The sequence below is a fragment of the Pongo pygmaeus genome, chromosome 14 (genome assembly GCF_028885625.2).
Source record: "Pongo pygmaeus isolate AG05252 chromosome 14, NHGRI_mPonPyg2-v2.0_pri, whole genome shotgun sequence".
NCBI lineage: Eukaryota > Metazoa > Chordata > Mammalia > Primates > Hominidae > Pongo > Pongo pygmaeus.
This window is the reverse complement of record NC_072387.2, coordinates 78,176,078-78,194,031: the sequence shown is the minus strand read 5'-3', so window position 1 is coordinate 78,194,031 and position 17,954 is coordinate 78,176,078.

Here is a 17,954-nt window from a genome sequence, read left to right as displayed (position 1 = left end):
CATCCTTCCCCCAGGACACTTCTCATCTTCCATTACTGCAACTCTATACACATTAGCCAGTAACACTTCCTTAACCCCTGCCCTCAGCGCCTTGGAAACACCATTCTACTTCCTCTGTCTGTAATTTCGTCTACTCTAAGTGCCTCATATAAGTAGAATAATAAATTTGTCCTTTTGTGATTGGCTTATTTCACTTAGCATAATGTCCTCAAGGTTGTAGTGTATATTCAGAATTTCATGTCATTTTAAGGCTGAATAACATTCCATTGTGTGTGTATACCACGTGTTCCGTATTCATTCATATGTCCATGGACACCTGCATCATTTATACATTTTAACTATTGCGAACAATGCTGCTACAAACATGAGGGTACAAACATTTGTTGGAGACCTTTTTTTCGAATCTTGTGGCTGTATACACAGAAGTGGCATTGCTGAATCATATAATTCCATTTTTACTTATTTGGGAAACGACCAGGCGGTTTTCCAAAGAAACCTGTTCCATTTTACATTCCCACCACCAGTGCACAGGAGGTTCCATTTCTCCACATTCTTGCCAATACTTGCTATTTTTCTTTTGTTTTCCTGATAGCAATAATGCTAATAGATGTCAGATGATATCTTACTGTAGTTTTGATTTGCATGTGCCAAATAGCTATATTGAGCATCTTTCATGTGTTTAATTGTCATGTTTATATATTCTTTGGAGAAATGTCTAATCGAGTTCAGTTTTCATTTTTGAATCAGTTTTTTAAAAATATTTAATTTTAGTAATTTTCTATGTATTCTGTATATTAACCTCTTATAGACATATTATTTGCAAATATTTCTCCTGTTCTGTGTGTAGCCTTTTTACTCTGTTGATAGTGTTTTTAGATGCACAACTTTTAAAAGACATTTGCGAAGTCCAATTTTTTTTTATTGCTTATGCCTATGGTATGATATCTAAGATATCATCGCCAAAGCCAATGTTGTGAAACATTTGCCCTATATTTTCTCATAACAGCTGTAATTTTAGGTCTTACATGTATTTAGGTCATGGATGCATTTTGATTTAATTCTTGTATATAGTGTTAGGTATGGGTCCAACTGCATTTTTTACATATAGATATCCAGTTTGTTCAACAACATTATCTAAAAAGACTTTGCTTCATTGAATGGCCTTGGCATCCTTTTTGAAAACTATTTGATGATAAATGTGAGAATTTATTTATGAGCTCACTATTCCATTCCATTTACCTGTATGTCTGTCTTTATATCAGTAACACACCATTTTGATTACTGTGACTTTGTGGTAAGTTTTGAACCCAGGAAGTCTAACTCCTCTAAAAAATATTTTATTTTTATTTATTTAATTTCTTTCAGCAATGTTTGTATTTTCATCCTACAAGTCTTTTACTACATTGGTTACTTCCTATGTATTTTATTTGTTTGTTGCTACTATAAATAAAACTAGTTTTTTAAAACTTTCTTTTTGGATTGTTCATTGTTAGTGAATGGAAATGAAATTGATTTTTGCATGTTGACTTTTTATTCTACCACTTTGCTGAATTTGTTTATCAGTTTTATCATTTTTTTGTGGAAACGTAAGAATTGTATCTATGTAAGACCACATCATCTGTCAACAAAGACAATTTTACTTCTTTCTTTCTAATGTGGATGCCTTTTAATTTTTTTATTGTCTAATGTCTCTTAATTGAATTTCCAATACTATGTTAATTAGAAATGGTGAAAGCAAGCATCTTTGTCTTGTTCCTTAACCTTACACAAAAACTTTCAGTCCTTCACTGTTAAGTATAATTTTATTGTAGGTTTTTCATATGTGGCTCTTATTATATATATCTTTTTTCTATTTATATTTTGCTGAATGTTCTATTTATCATAAAAGTGTCTTGTATGTTGTCAAATACCTTTTCTGCATCAATTGAGATTAACATATGTATTTTTTCCTTATTCCATTAATGTGGCATATGACATTAATCAATTTTCACATCTTGAATTATCCTTGCACTCCAGGAATAAATTCCATTTGCTCATGTTTTATAATTATCTTAATATGCTGCTAAATTCTGTTTGGTTTGCTAGTATATTTTTGAGGAGTTTTGCATTAATGTTTATAAGGGATACTGGTCTGTAGTTTGGTTTTTTTTTTTATAGTATCATTGGCTTTAGTATCAATGCTGTTGGCTCCAGAGTATGAGTTAGAAAGTGTTCCATTGTTCCATTCTCTTCTCCCTCTCTTTTTTTTCTTTCTTCTTTTTTTTTTTTGGAAATGTGTGAGAAAGATTGGTGTTTGTGCTTCTTTAAGTGCTTGGTAGAAATAACTTGTGAAGCCATCAGGTCCAGGGCTTTTCTTTACCATGGGTGTGAAGAATTGGTTGCTGCTGCTGAGCTGAGCTAAAATTGACCAAAATTAACCACACTTTACTATCCAAATCTTTCCTTGGAAGTTGCAAGACTTTAATAAGCTCCAGAGTTCCAAAATAGTTGCATCAGGCAGATTTTCCCTATGTACTTGCCTGAGTGGGGTGACAGATTCCTGGTGCTTCCTAATCTTCCAACTTTGCTGAATGTGCCCTATAGTTTAATTTTAATACTGGTTGTATATAATGATTCTCTTGCAAAGAGTTTGAAAATTTAGTAATTAGCTCTCAGTAAGGGCCAACTCCAACATACTACTTGCTGCAAGCAAGAGCATTTTTATAGTTCAGAGAACATACAGAAAAAATAAGTTACATAGTTATGGAATGGTGGTTTTTCAGTGTACAATTAAACGGTTTACAGTTGGAAGGTAGGGAGGGCTTGATCATGTGTAAGGCAACATTATCATTATAGATGTGATAATATACAAAGAATAATTGCCAGTATGGAATAAGGACATAACTTTGGGATGAAATGATTAAAACAATGAGAGACACACTGTTTTGCTTTAAACAAGCTCATTGATGCCAGTAGGTACTGATTCAGTTGGCAAGATAAAGAGGTTTACTTGTTAAAAATCGTTATGGATATAAACCTAGCAGAATCACCCTAATGAGTAGAATGAATAGTGCATGCATAAACTGAAATTAAAGTGTATTATCAATTTTGAGTACTAATTATGGACCAGGCCAGAGATAAAATAGTCTTCTCTTAAGCAGCTTATATTTTAGTGTGAGAATCAGTTACTATTCAGATAAACACAGAAAACAATGTAAAATTTTTAGCCTCAAAAGTTTCTGAACGAGTGATTTATGGATCTAATGAGGTGTTTAAAAGGAGAACTTGCCAGATTTAAGGCTTAAGGGAAGACTTCCCTGAGGAAATAATAATTGAACTGAAATTAATGGTTCATTAGGCATATTTTAAAGAGATGAATACTAAGAAACTGGGGACAGATTTCAAAAAGGCACTGTGAAAAAGAAAAGTCAGGAGATCTGTCATTCCAGGAGAGAATGGAAAAATAAATATTAGACAGGGTATTTTAATTATTAGTTATGGAAACAAAATCAGGCTTCCCTTAGCAAAAAATAAATAAATACATACATAAAATATAACTGACTTGAATAATTGAAAAATTTAGGTATGATTCAATTTACTATTTAAATGATGCAACCAAGAATTGACTCTTTTGTAATTGCTTGGCTTGGAATTTTATTGCACTGTCTTCATTTTTAATTGGCCCCTTTCTCATTCACAAAAGATGGCTTCCATGATATTTAGTTTCCATCAGTTCTGAACCTCAACAATAAGGATCTTCTTTCACTAAAATTCTGACAAACAACCTTTGGACTGTTTTGAATTGAATCTATTTGGGTCTTCTGCTATATCTTTCAATAATACCTGTGGTTAGAGGGATGTTATGAAATGGATAACGTAGTCTAAGTCACATCTGACACTTTCAGCTTAAATCATATGAACTATTATATTATGATGGCAGATGTCTGTATCCTGTAAGAAAAATTGGGGAACTATTAACAGAGGAAAGACAAATGGTTCCTAAGCTTGCCAAAAATCAGATGTAATAAATATCTAGTCATGTAGGCCTCTGCAGGATATGTAAAATTTACGACTAAAAGTGCTCTGAAAGTGAGAGAAGTAGTTCAAAAATATTTAGTAAAAGTGGGGTAATATGTCAAATTTACATTTTCAAATGTTCACTATTCCCATAAGGATTAGAAAATATTGGGAAGGTACTGGTTGGAACCTTGGGGGTCAGAATGGGTCACTGGTATTATAAAAGTCAATAGACCTGTTAACTGACAATGAGATTATGTTTGAGTTAGCAGAAATGAGAAAAATGGAAAGAAGTGGTTTGAATCTGGCTTAGACACTATTGAAAGAATCTGCAGAAATCCCTCCTCCCTAAACATACACACAGAGAAATATTGCATAGGTTTTCTAAAAATGGAAGGAGAAACTACAAAAGTGTACAGCCTGGATGACATTAATTACAGAGTGAAATGTTAACCAACATTTAAAATGATGGATTTCTATGTATTGTCTTCAAATAGTTATATTGAATGTCAGCATATGATTAATATATGAAGACTAATCATTGTAAATTGATATCAATTAAACTATCATAAACCTTAATTTATAAAATGTATTACTCTTTTCATTCAAGATTTTTGCTTATAAAGGCTGACTTTCAATTATTACTTTTTGATTTATAGTAGTAACCTCAACATCTAATATTATTCCACTATTTGCTGCACAGAAATGAGTATCTGTACCATTACAACATCATCATTTCTTTTTTTGACAGAGATTAGAAAGATATGCCCAGAAAGTGGTAAATTTATTTTCTTTTTGTGATCAGTAAGACCAGGAGTTTTGCTCTTCATAGGATTCTTGTGTTAATCACAATGTGGAATTTGTATAAAGAAACAATTTGATGGTTTCTCATTCCATCTATAAGCCTCTTTTTATGGATCATTCTGATAACATGACTTCACTCCCAACTTGCAAAGATGAATGCTGCTGGGAAAAAAAAAGTTCAATTACATAAAGTGGTGTAGTTAAGATGAGTAATCTATGATCTTCCATCCTGTTGTGTCTATTTTTGCTTGGCATTTTTTTTCAAATTAATTTCTACCTTACTTTCATTCTCAATGATGACCCTATTATTTGGTTGAGTTTTTTTTTTTTTTTTGCTTTCATATGGATGTTTTTTCTTTACTCCTCAAAAATCCTACAAATCAAGTTCAATTGCTCACTTTTTATTTTTTTATTTTATTTTATTATTATTATACTTTAAGTTTTAGGGTACATGTGCACAATGTGCAGGGTAGTTACATATGTATACATGTGCCATGCTGGTGTGCTGCACCCATTAACTCGTCATTTAGCATTAGGTATATCTCCTAATGCTATCCCTCCCCCCCTCACCTCACAACAGTCCCCAGAGTGTGATGTTCCCCTTCCTGTGTCCATGTGTTCTCATTGTTCAATTCCCACCTATGAGTGAGAACATGCGGCGTTTGGTTTTTTGTCCTTGCAATATTCTACTGAGAATGATGATTTCCAATTTCATCCATGTCCCTACAAAGGACATGAACTCATCATTTTTTATGGCTGCATAGTATTCCATGGTGTATATGTGCCACATTTTCTTAATCCAGTCTATCATTGTTGGACATTTGGGTTGGTTCCAAGTCTTTGCTATTGTGAATAGTGCTGCAATAAACATACGTGTGCATGTGTCTTTATAGCAGCATGATTTATAGTCCTTTGGGTATATACCCAGTAATGGGATGGCTGGGTCAAATGGAATTTCTAGTTCTAGATCCCTGAGGAATTGCCACACTGACTTCCACAATGGTTGAACTAGTTTACAGTCCCACCAACAGTGTAAACTGTTGAGAATTTTTGTGCACATAAGGTTCATGAGAGATATTCATCTGTAGTGGCTGTGATTTATATATAATTTATTTTTCCTCCCACAAATTTGATCCCCAGTGTGGCAGTGTTGGTACCAGGGATGATGGTTTGGGTTATGGGGGTAGATTCCTCATGAGAGGCTTAGCACTCCCCTTGAGGTTGTGTGTTCTCATTCTGGCAAAATGGGATTCGTTCTTCAGAGAATAAATTAGTCTCCATTGGAGTAGGTTGTTATAAAGTGAGGTTCCTCTTCCTATTTGGCTGTTCTTCACATGTACCTGCTTTCCCTTTGAGTTTCTCTGCCATGTTTTGATGCACCACAAGGCTCTCACCAGAAGCCAAACAGATGCTGGCACCACGCTTCTTGTACAGCCTGAACTATGAGTCAAATAAACCTCTTTTCTTTATAAATTACCCAGGCTCAGGTATTCCATTATAGCAACACAAAACAGACTAAAACAGCAAGTTTATTTGTAATGTCTTTGGTTGGGTATCAGTGTAATAATGGCCTCATAAATTAAGTACAAATATGATTCCTCCACTTCTATTTTCTGGAAGAGATTGCAAAATTGTGTTAAATTTTTATTAAGCTTTTAGCTAAATTCTTCTGTAAAACCACATGAGCCTCTATATTTATTTTGGATTGAGCTGTGTAATTATAGATTCCATATATTTGTTGGTTGTTCAGATTGTCTATTTCATCTTAGCTAACTTTTGGTAGTTTATGGAGTTCAAGGAATAAGTCCATTTCTTTTAAGCTGTTAAATTTATGAAAATACAGTTGTTTTAATATTCACCTATTATCTTTTAATGACTGTAGAAGGTTTAAGTCTATTCTCTATTTCACATATGATATTGTTAGTTTATGTATTTTTCTCCTTTCATTTTTGTTAGTGTTGCTACAGCTTCATTTTTTAAAGCAACTTTTCAAAGAAGCATTTTTTAATTTCATTGAAATTGTATTTTTTTCCTAATTTTAATAGTGTTGATTTGAGACCATTTCATATTTCTAATGTAAGGATTTAGTACCACTAATCTCTCTAAACATAGTTTTAAGCATATCTCAAATATTTTCATATGTAGTCCTTTGATTTTGTTTAGTTCTATGTATTTTTTAAAATATTTCTTTTGAGACTTTTTCCTTGAACCACAGATTTTTTAGAAGTATGTTGTTTAATTTTCTCTCTTTGAATGTATATTTTCTCTTCTGTTACTGTGATTCCAATTTTTTTCATTTCTTTAAATTTTTTTTACGGTTCATATACTTTATCATGGTGAATATTTTATGGCACTTGGAAAAAATATAAATGTGTATTCTACTGTTATTAGGTGGAGTGTTATATGTATGTCAATCTGTTCCTGTTGGTTGAGTGTGTTATTCATACATAAAATGCTTATTCCTGCTTATTTTCTGTTTAGTAGATCAATAAGTAGCTGGGAGCATGGTAGAGTTTGAAGTCCACAGACCTAATTTTGTATTTATCTATACATTTTCTTTCCGGTCTATTCATTTTTGATTCATGTATTTTGAGTGTCTGTAGTTTGGTTCAGATGTACTCCTGATTTTTTAAAATGTGGGCATGTTACATTTTTTCCCCATCCTTTCACTTCTATACTACCAGTTTCATTGATTTGGAAATGACTTTCTTGTAAGGGCTGTATAATTTTGTTTTAATTAACTGTGTTAATTTCTATCTTTTGATTGCTGTACATAGATCATTGGCATTGAAGTTAATTATTGGTATGTTGCCACTTAGGTGTGCTATTCTGTTATTTGTTTTAAATATATCTTTTGGGGTTCTTATTTCCCTGTATATCTTTCCTTGCCTTACTGAAGGTTACTTGAAAATTACTTAGGATTTAGTTTCTTAATTTATTTATACTGTATTGAGTGCATCTCTTTATGTAAACACACACACACACATTGAATCCATATATATAATGGATTCAGGTGGTACATATGCAAGTTGTTTACATGGATATATTGCATAATGGTGGGGTTTGGGCTTCTTGTGTACCCATCTCCTGAACAGTGAACAATATACCCAAGAGATAATTTTTAAACCCTCTCTCCCTCCCAGTCTCCCCCCTTTTGGAGGCCTCAGTGTCTAGTATTTTCCTCCATATGTCCATGTGCATCTGTTGTTTACCTCCTGCTTACAAGTGAGAACATGCGGTATTGGTTGTCTTTTCCCGAGTTACTTCTCTGGGGGTAATTGCCTTCTCTTTATGTAATTTTTGTAGAGGTTGGCCTGGTGTTTCTAATACACCTATGTGACTTATATTAGTCTACTGGTTTGAATATTTTACTCAATAATTGAGTGAAACAGGGAAACCACATTTCCCTTAATTCTCCTTATCTCCACCACTGTCAAATATTATTGTATTAAATATCAGATTGTGTTAGAGTTTCTATTTCAATCATCAAATATGATTTTAAAAACTCCTCAGGAAAAGAAAATTCTATTGCTTGCATTCATCCACATTTCTGCTTTTTCCATTATTCCTTGTTTCTTTTGTCATGTTTCAATATTGTTTCCTTTATTAAATTTGAATAACTTTAGCCAACTTTGTTAAGGGCAGGTCTGCTACTATAAAAATCCTTTTAGCTTTACTTCATCTGAGAGTGTTTCATTTTTTCTTTATTCTTGAAGAATAATTTTACCAGATTTAAAATTCATAATTGACTATTTTTTTGGAAAGTTTTCAGACATTGCTTTTTTGAATACTTTTTCAGGCCTACTCTCACTGTACATTATTATGGATATTTAGTGATACAAATACTGATTATTTGCTTATTCCTATATGATTCTCAGGCTCTGTGTATTTTTAAATTATAGTCAATTTTCTCTCTGCTTTCACAGTAGGTGAATATTTTATTTTTCTGTCCTCAGTTTGCTTGTTTCATGCTTTCTGATCTTCAATCTGCTAGTAACCCTGCTGAGCAACCTTTTTTATGTTTAACTTTTTGTTTTTGTTATTATATTGCATTGTAATACTTTATTGTGCATTATTAGTGTGTATTATGTTTTAATTTTTGTATTTAACTTGGCATTTTATGGTAACAATTTCCAATTATTTCTTTTTTTATAACTTCATTTACTTGCTGATGTTTTCCATTTTATCTTCATCAATAATAGTTGTAGCGGGGGGAGGAGCCAAGATGGCCTAATAGGAACAGCTCCGGTCTACAGCTCCCAGCGCTAGTGACGCAGAAGACGGGTGATTTCTGCATTTCCATCTGAGGTACCGTGTTCATCTCACTAGGGAGTGCCAGACAGTGGGCGCAGGTCAGTGGGTGAGTGCACCGTGCACCAGCCGAAGCAGGGGCGAGGCAATGCCTCACTCGGGAGGCGCAAGGGGTCCGGGAGTTCCCCTTCCAGGGGTGACAGACGGCACCTGGAAAATCGGGCCACTCCCACCCGAATACTGTGCTTTTCTGACGGGCTTAGGAAACGGTGCCCCAGGAGAGTATAGCCCGCACCTGGCTCAGAGGGTCCTACGCCCACAGAGTCTCACTAATTGCTAGCACAGCAGTCTGAGATCAAACAGCAAGTCGGCAGCGAGGCTTGGGGAGGGGCGCCCGCCATTGCCCAGGCTCGCTTAGGTAAACAAAGCAGCCTGGAAGCTTGAACTGGGTGGAGCCCACCACAGCTCAAGGAGGCCTGCCTGCCTCTGTAGGCTCCACCTCTGGGGGCAGGGCACAGACAAACAAAAAGACAGCAGTAACCTCTGCAGACGTAAATGTCCCTGTCTGACAGCTTTGAGGAGAGCAGTGGTTCTCCCAGCACGCAGCTGGAGATCTGAGAACGGGCTGACTGCCTCCTCAAGTGGGTCCCTGACCCCTGACCCCCGAGCAGCCTAACTGGGAGGCACCCCCCAGCAGGGGCAGACTGACACCTCACACAGCCGGCCAGGTACTCCAACAGACCTGCAGCTGAGGGTCCTGTCTGTTAGAAGGAAAACTAACAGAAAGGACATCCACACCAAAAACCCATCTGTACATCACCATCATCAAAGACCAAACGTAGATAAAACCACAAAGATGGGGAAAAAACAGAGCAGAAAAACTGGAAACTCTAAAAAGCAGAGTACCTCTCCTCCTCCAAAGGAATGCAGTTCCTCACCAGCAACGGAACAAAGCTGGACGGAGAATGACTTTGACGAGCTGAGAGAAGAAGGCTTCAGACGATCAAATTACTCCGAGCTACGGGAGGATATTCAAACCAAAGGCAAAGAAGTTGAAAACTTTGAAAAATATTTAGAAGAATGTATAACTAGAATAACCAATACAGAGAAGTGCTTAAAGGAGCTGATGGAGCTGAAAACCAAGGCTCGAGAACTACGTGAAGAATGCAGAAGCCTCAGGAGCCGATGCGATTAAATGGAAGAAAAGGTATCAGCCCTGGAAGATGAAATGAATGAAATGAAGCGAGAAGGGAAGTTTAGAGAAAAAAGAATAAAAAGAAACGAGCAAAGCCTCCAAGAAATATGGGACTATGTGAAAAGACCAAATCTACGTCTGATTGGTGTACCTGAAAGTGACGGGGAGAATGGAAACAAGTTGGAAAACACTCTGCAGGATATTATCCAGGAGAACTTCCCCAATCTAGCAAGGCAGGCCAACATGCAGATTCAGGAAATACAGAGAACGCCACAAAGATACTCCTCGAGAAGAGCAACTCCAAGACACATAATTGTCAGATTCACCAAAGTTGAAATGAAGGAAAAAATGTTAAGGGCAGCCAGAGAGAAAGGTCGGGTTACCATCAAAGGGAAGCCCATCAGACTAACAGTGGATCTCTCGGCAGAAACCCTACAAGCCAGAAGAGAGTGGGGGCCAATATTCAACATTCTTAAAGAAAAGAATTTTCAACCCAGAATTTCATATCCTGCCAAACTAAGCTTCATAAGTGAAGGAGAAATAAAATACTTTACAGACAAACAAATGCTGAGAGATTTTGTCACCACCAGGCCTGCCCTAAAAGAGCTCCTGAAGGAAGCGCTAAACATGGAAAGGCACAACCGGTACCAGCCACTGCAAAATCATACCGAAATGTAAAGACCATCGAAACTAGGAAGAGACTGCATCAACTAATGAGCAAAATAACCAGCTAACATCATAATGACAGGATCACATTCACACATAACAATATTAACTTTAAATGTAAATGGACTAAATGCTCCAATTAAAAGACACAGACTGGCAAATTGAATAAAGACTCAAGACCCGTCAGTGTGCTGTATTCAGGAAACCCATCTCACCTGCAGAGACACACATAGGCTCAGAATAAAAGGATGGAGGAAGATCTGCCAAGCAAATGGAAAACAAAAAAAGGCAGGGGTTGCAATCCTAGTCTCTGATAAAACAGACTTTAAACCAACAAAGATCAAAAAAGACAAAGAAGGCCATTACATAATGGTAAAGGGATTAATTCAACAAGAAGAGCTAACTATCCTAAATATATATGCACCCAATACAGGAGCACCCAGATTCATAAAGCAAGTCCTGAGTGACCTACAAAGAGACTTAGACTCCCACACATTAATAATGGGAGACTTTAACACCCCACTGTCAACATTAGACAGATCAACGAGACAGAAAGTCAACAAGGATACCCAGGAATTGAACTCAGCTCTGCACCAAGCAGACCTAATAGACATCTACAGAACTCTCCACCCCAAATCAACAGAATATACATTTTTTTCATCACCACACCACACCTATTCCAAAATTGACCATATACTTGGAAGTAAAGCTCTCCTCCATAAATGTAAAAGAACAGAAATTATAACAAACTATCTCTCAGATCACAGTGCAATCAAGCTAGAACTCAGGATTCAGAATCTCACTCAAAACTGCCCAACTACATGGAAACTGAACAACCTGCTCCTGAATGACTACTGGGTACATAACGAAATGAAGGCAGAAATAAAGATGTTCTTTGAAACCAACGAGAACCAAGACACAACATACCAGAATCTCTGGGATGCATTCAAAGCAGTTTGTAGAGGGAAATTTATAGCACTAAATGCCCACAAGAGAAAGCAGGAAAGATCCAAAATTGACACCCTAACATCACAATTAAAAGAACTAGAAAAGCAAGAGCAAACACATTCAAAAGCTAGCAGAAGGCAAGAAATAACTAAAATCAGAGCAGAACTGAAGGAAATAGAGACACAAAAAACCCTTCAAAAAATTAATGAATCCAGGAGCTGGTTTTTTGAAAGGATCAACAAAATTGATAGACCGCTAGCAAGATTAATAAAGAAAAAAAGAGAGAAGAATCAAATAGATGCAATAAAAAATGATAAAGGGGATATCACCACCGATCCCACAGAAATACAAACTACCATCAGAGAATATTACAAACACCTCTACGCAAGTAAACTAGAAAATCTAGAAGAAATGGATAAATTCCTCAACACATACACCCTCCCAAGACTAAACCAGGAAGAAGTTGAATCTCTGAATAGACCAATAACAGGAGCTGAAATTGTGGCAATAATCAATAGCTTACCAACCAAAAAAAGTCCAGGACCAGATGGGTTCACAGCCGAATTTTACCAGAGGTACAAGGAGGAGCTGGTACCATTCCTTCTGAAACTATTCCAATCAATAGAAAAAGAGGGAATCCTCCCTAACTCATTTTATGAGGCCAGCATCATCCTGATACCAAAGCCTGGCAGAGACACAACAAAAAAAGAGAATTTTAGACCAATATCCTTGATGAACATTGATGCAAAAATCCTCAATAAAATACTGGCAAACAGAATCCAGCAGCACATCAAAAAGCTTATCCACCATGATCAAGTGGGCTTCATCCCTGGGATGCAAGGCTGGTTCAATATACGCAAATCAATAAATGTAATCCAGCATATAAACAGAACCAAAGACAAAAACCACATGATTATCTCAATAGATGCAGAAAAGGCCTTTGACAAAATTCAACAACCCTTCATGCTAAAAACTCTCAATAAATTAGGTATTGATGGGATGTATCTCAAAATAATAAGAGCTATTTATGACAAACCCACAGCCAATATCATACTGAATGGGCAAAAACTGGAAGCATTCCCTTTGAAAACTGGCACAAGACAGGGATGCCCTCTCTCACCACTTCTATTCAACATAGTGTTGGAAGTTCTGGCCAGGGCAATTAGGCAGGAGAAGGAAATAAAGGGTATTCAATTAGGAAAAGAGGAAGTCAAATTGTCTCTGTTTGCAGATGACATGATAGTATATCTAGAAAACCCCATTGTCTCAGCCCAAAATCTCCTTAAGCTGATAAGCAACTTCAGCAAAGTCTCAGGATACAAAATCAATGTACAAAAATCACAAGCATTCTTATACATCAATAACAGACAGAGAGCCAAATCATGAGTGAACTCCCATTCACAATTGCTTCAAAGAGAATAAAATACCTAGGAATCCAACTTACAAGGGATGTGAAGGACCTCTTCATGGAGAACTACAAACCACTGCTCAAGGAAATAAAAGAGGATACAAACAAATGGAAGAACATTCCATGCTCCTGGGTAGGAAGAATCAATATCATGAAAATGGCCATCCTTCCCAAGGTAATTTACAGATTCAATGCCATCCCCATCAAGTTACCAATGACTTTCTTCACAGAATTGGAAAAAACTACTTTAAAGTTCATATGGAACCAAAAAAGAGCCCGCATCACCAAGTCAATCCTAAGCCAAAAGAACAAAGGTGGAGGCATCACACTACCTGACTTCAAACTATACTACAAGGCTACAGTCACCAAAACAGCATGGTACTGGTACCAAAACAGAGATATAGATCAATGGAACAGAACAGAGCCGTCAGAAATAATGCCACATATCTACAAGTATCTGATCTTTGACAAACCTGACAAAAACAAGAAATGGGGAAAGGATTCCCTATTTAATAAATGGTGCTGGGAAAACTGGCTAGCCATATGTAGAAAGCTGAAACTGGATCCCTTCCTTACACCTTATACAAAAATCAATTCAAGATGGATTAAAGACTTAAATGTTAGACCTAAAACCATAAAAACCCTAGAAGAAAACCTAGGCATTACCATTCAGGACATAGGCATGGGCAAGGACTTCATGTCTAAAACACCAAAAGCAATGGCAACAAAAGCCAAAATTGACAAATGGGATCTAATTAAACTAATGAGCTTCTGCACAGCAAAGGAAACTACCATCAGAGTGAACAGGCAACCTACAAAATGGGAGAAAATTTTCACAACCTACTCATCTGACAAAGGGCTAATATCCAGAATCTACAATGGACTCAAACAAATTTAGAAGAAAAAAACAAACAACCCCATCAAAAAGTGGGTGAAGGACATGAACAGACACTTCTCAAAAGAAGACATTTATGCAGCCAAAAAACACATGAAAAAATGCTCACCATCACTGGCCATCAGAGAAATGCAAATCAAAACCACAATGAGATACCATCTCACACCAGTTAGAATGGCAATCATTAAAAAGTCAGGAAACAACAGGTGCTGGAGAGGATGTGGAGAAATAGGAACACTTTTACACTGTTGGTGGGACTGTAAACTAGTTCAACCCTTGTGGAAGTCAGTGTGGCGATTCCTCAGGGATCTAGAACTAGAAATTCCATTTGACCCAGCCATCCTATTACTGGGTATATACCCAAAGGACTATAAATCATGCTGCTATAAAGACACATGCACACGTATGTTTATTGCGGCATTATTCACAATAGCAAAGACTTGGAACCAACCCAAATGTCCAACAATGATAGACTGGATTAAGAAAATGTGGCACATATACACCATGGAATACTATGCAGCCAGAAAAAATGATGAGTTCATGTCCTTTGTAGGGACATGGATGAAATTGGAAATCATGATTCTCAGTAAACTATCGCAAGAACAAAAAACCAAACACCGCATATTCTCACTCATAGGTGGGAATTGAACAATGAGAACACATGGACACAGGAAGGGGAACATCACACTCTGGGGACTGTTGTGGGGTGGGGGGAGGGGGGAGGGATAGCATTGGGAGATATACCTAATGCTAGATGACGAGTTGGTGGGTGCAGCGCACCAGCATGGCACATGTATACATATGTAACTTACCTGCACTTTGCGTACATGTACCATAGAGCCTAAAGTATAATAATAATAATAATAATAATAATAATAAAAAGAAAAAAATAAAAAATAAAAATAAAAAATTAAAAAAAAAATAGTTGTAGCGATTGCTAAAGCAATTTTATGGCATCTGCTTTAAAATTCCTGTCAGTTAATCCTAGCATATTATTCTGCTCAGTATTGGCATCGGTTGATTTTTTTTTCTCGTTTAAGTTGTGATTTACTGGGTTTTGGATATGATGGGCTATTTTCTACTTTATCCTAGGCATTGTGCCCATTATATTAAGAGATTTTGAGTCCCAGCTAACTCTTTTTTAAAAAATATTTGGTAGGCATTCAGTATATTTACATTTACCACAGTGATGATCTTGGCCTTCTGTTTTGAGCTGTGGTTCAAATGACAATTTAGTTTCCAGAGCCTTTTAGTGTTATTTTCGTCTGTTTTGTTAATCTGGTGCCTGCTGGCAACTCTCAGACGGTGGAGGGCTAAGTGGCATCCTATCAGTGACATCTAACTTCCTTGGTGTCTCTGAGTAGAGACGAGCTTTAACCAAAATGAATAAAGAGGGTATCTGGGTTGGGCCATTTTCTGTGACTGGGCCCCTTTTTGGGAATTTGTTCACTCCAGTGTCTCTCAAAGGAGAAATTGATTCTATTGATTCTCAGTCATCTCAGTCATGATAAAGAGATTATTTCCCCTGAATGCTTTTTTTTTTTTTTTTTTTTTGAGACTGAGTCTCGCTCTGTCACCCAAGCTGGAGTGCGATGACGAGATCTCGGCTCACTGCAAGCTCCGCCTCCCGGGTTCACGCCATTCTCCTGCCTCAGCCTCTCCAATAGCTGAGACGACAGGCGCCCGCCACCGCGCCCGGCTAATTTTTTGTATTTTTAGTAGAGACAGGGTTTCACCATGTTAGCCAGGACAGTCCCGATCTCCTGACCTCTTGATCCACCCGCCTCGGCCTCCCAAAGTGCTGGAATTACAGGCGTGAACCACCGCGCCCAGCCTGTATGCTTATTTTTAATGACAGCCTTTTCCCAGTTATTTTTCCTGCGAGTGATGTAGAAATTGCGTGGGGTTTCCTGGGGGATTTCCACTGATTCTGTGGGATTCCTTCTCTTAGATGCAGGGTCAGTAAACTCATAGTCTGAGGGGCTTTCTGTATTTTTTTTTTTTACAAGGGGGATGAAAAAAGGCCTGCTGATGTCCTGCTCCTCCTTGAGTTCCCAAACCAGCTTGACTTTTTCTTACACTCTCAGAGTTCTCCTTTGGTTGTCTTGTGCACCATCTCCAGGGATTATAATTGTTTTAATAGGGAGAAACAAAAGAAATTGGTCTATGACACCTTGTATAGACCCAGATCCCATTTCTTGGATGTTTAACCTTCCTTCCACAGCAAGTTTTTCATCTATACTTTTTTTTTAATGTGAAAAGTATTCTCTACACTAAGAAACATAGTCTTTAATGTTTATAGGAACCAAGTAGCAAACATAAATAATTTAAAAGATTAAGAAGTTAAGAAGGATATACTAAGCCTGAAGTTAAATTCTTATTTTCAATGAACAGAGAGTACACACTATGCAGCTTCAGTCAAGTGTTTTTAGCGATCCAGGTTTGGCAGTAATGTGTAGCCCAGTATTACAGATATAATTTTCCCCTGCCAAATACTTTGAAATTTGTATATTAATGTAACTTTCCTTATTTTTTAATTATTTTATATTCTTTAACACTGTATGGAACAAGTGAAGATTATAAATTGGTAAAGCATATGTCTGTTATACATCATTTTCATCCTACTAGCTCCATTTTTTGTCACATTAAGACAATCTTATGATCCTTTTATTCAACAGTTTTTACATTAATATAGTATCTAACTACACATGATTACTGAAGTTAAGAGATGGATTCTGGATGGCACTATGTTTCTTTAAATTATGTGTTCATCAATTTTTAGCCATGAGAACTGTAGGACAAATTAAATGAGATTTGAAATTAAAATTAAACAGAACAAAGCACATAACACTATATGTGAGTTTTCTATATCTATTATTTGTATATACTTCATACATACAAATGAGGACATTGTACTACCTTCATGAAATTTATAATTTATTTATGAAGATAATCATTAATCAGCTAATTCTAGAAAAGGTGAATGGAAAACGATGCTATGAATACATACTGCAATCCATTCAGCCTATTATTCATCCTTACTTATCACCTCTTAGCCATGAAATCTGATGGAGACTTTTCAGTTCTTATCATTACTTGTTTTTAACACACTTTCCTCAAATGTTCCATATATTTACTCTGTTTGGCTCTTCATTTTTCCCCCTTTTGTTTGAGTCCTGAGCTCACCTCTCTCCTAATCCCTCGCTTTGTTTTTGGTTATCTTATGACGTGTTTCTAGAATTCTTTTTCAGTAGAGCCCCATGTAAGATGGAAAATAGTTTAGTTGAATGTGTTAGAATACAATGGCTGTCATTTTGTTTCCCTAATAAGTGCTGGCAGGCAAGAGTGGAGACATCTGAGTTTCTCAAAGATAATACCCGCGGCAGAGCTACATGAGAGTGGGCAAAAATGCATAACCAATAAAATCTCAAGCTGTGGCAAAGATTTATGAGTTTTTCCATAGTTACAGAATAAGCAGTAAAAGTTCTATAGGACAAACACAGATTTTAAGACATCCCTATGGAAAAATCATCCTTCCAAGGTTATGGAGATAGTATTCTCTCTGGCAATGAAGCAAGCATAGCTAAGATAATCAATTCCGGGAAATTAAGCGCTAGACCTTAAGATAACTATGTGGGACATATAAACTTTTCAAAACATCCAAGAATATAAACAGGTACATAATATTAGAATTGACTAAGAGGTAGTGTTTGGCCTAAAAGAAGGAAGAATATATGGCATCAATAGTGGAGCCAAATGATAATCATAATTCCAATGATAAGAAAATCTTA